Here is a 529-nt window from a genome sequence, read left to right as displayed (position 1 = left end):
GGGAGGCGAGGGTAGTGGGTGAGGGTTAAAAAAATAAAAAATTGAAATTAGAAATATCTTTTAAAAATAATTTTTAATATTTTTTTGGGAGGGGGTGGGGGTAGGGGTGAGGGTGGGATAAAAAATTGAATTTAAAAATAAGCTTTAAAATTATTATTTTCTTTTTGGGGGGATGGTTGGTGGGCTGGTTTGAAGGTAGGGACAAAATAAATTGATTTTTTCAATAAAGAAGTAACTATAATTTGAAGTGGGAAGAGAGTTTTGGAAAATGTTTTCCTTAAGTTTTGAAGGGAAGTCAGTTTCCTTAATTTTGAGGAAAATGAGTTGATTTGAAAAAACATTTTCCAAAACATTTAACCCAACCAAATATGAGAAAATTAGATAACATTTTCCGAAAAATATTTTCCTTTCACACCAAACACACCTTTACTTTATACTTATTTTCTTGATAGGTTTTGATTAAAGGAAAGTAAATGATGAGAGTCTACCAAGTTCAACATAAATTTCAGTACCTTTGAATTGTTATCAA

Source organism: Solanum tuberosum, unplaced genomic scaffold (genome assembly GCF_000226075.1).
Source record: "Solanum tuberosum cultivar DM 1-3 516 R44 unplaced genomic scaffold, SolTub_3.0 scf00042, whole genome shotgun sequence".
Lineage (NCBI taxonomy): Eukaryota > Viridiplantae > Streptophyta > Magnoliopsida > Solanales > Solanaceae > Solanum > Solanum tuberosum.
This window is presented reverse-complemented; position numbering follows the sequence as displayed.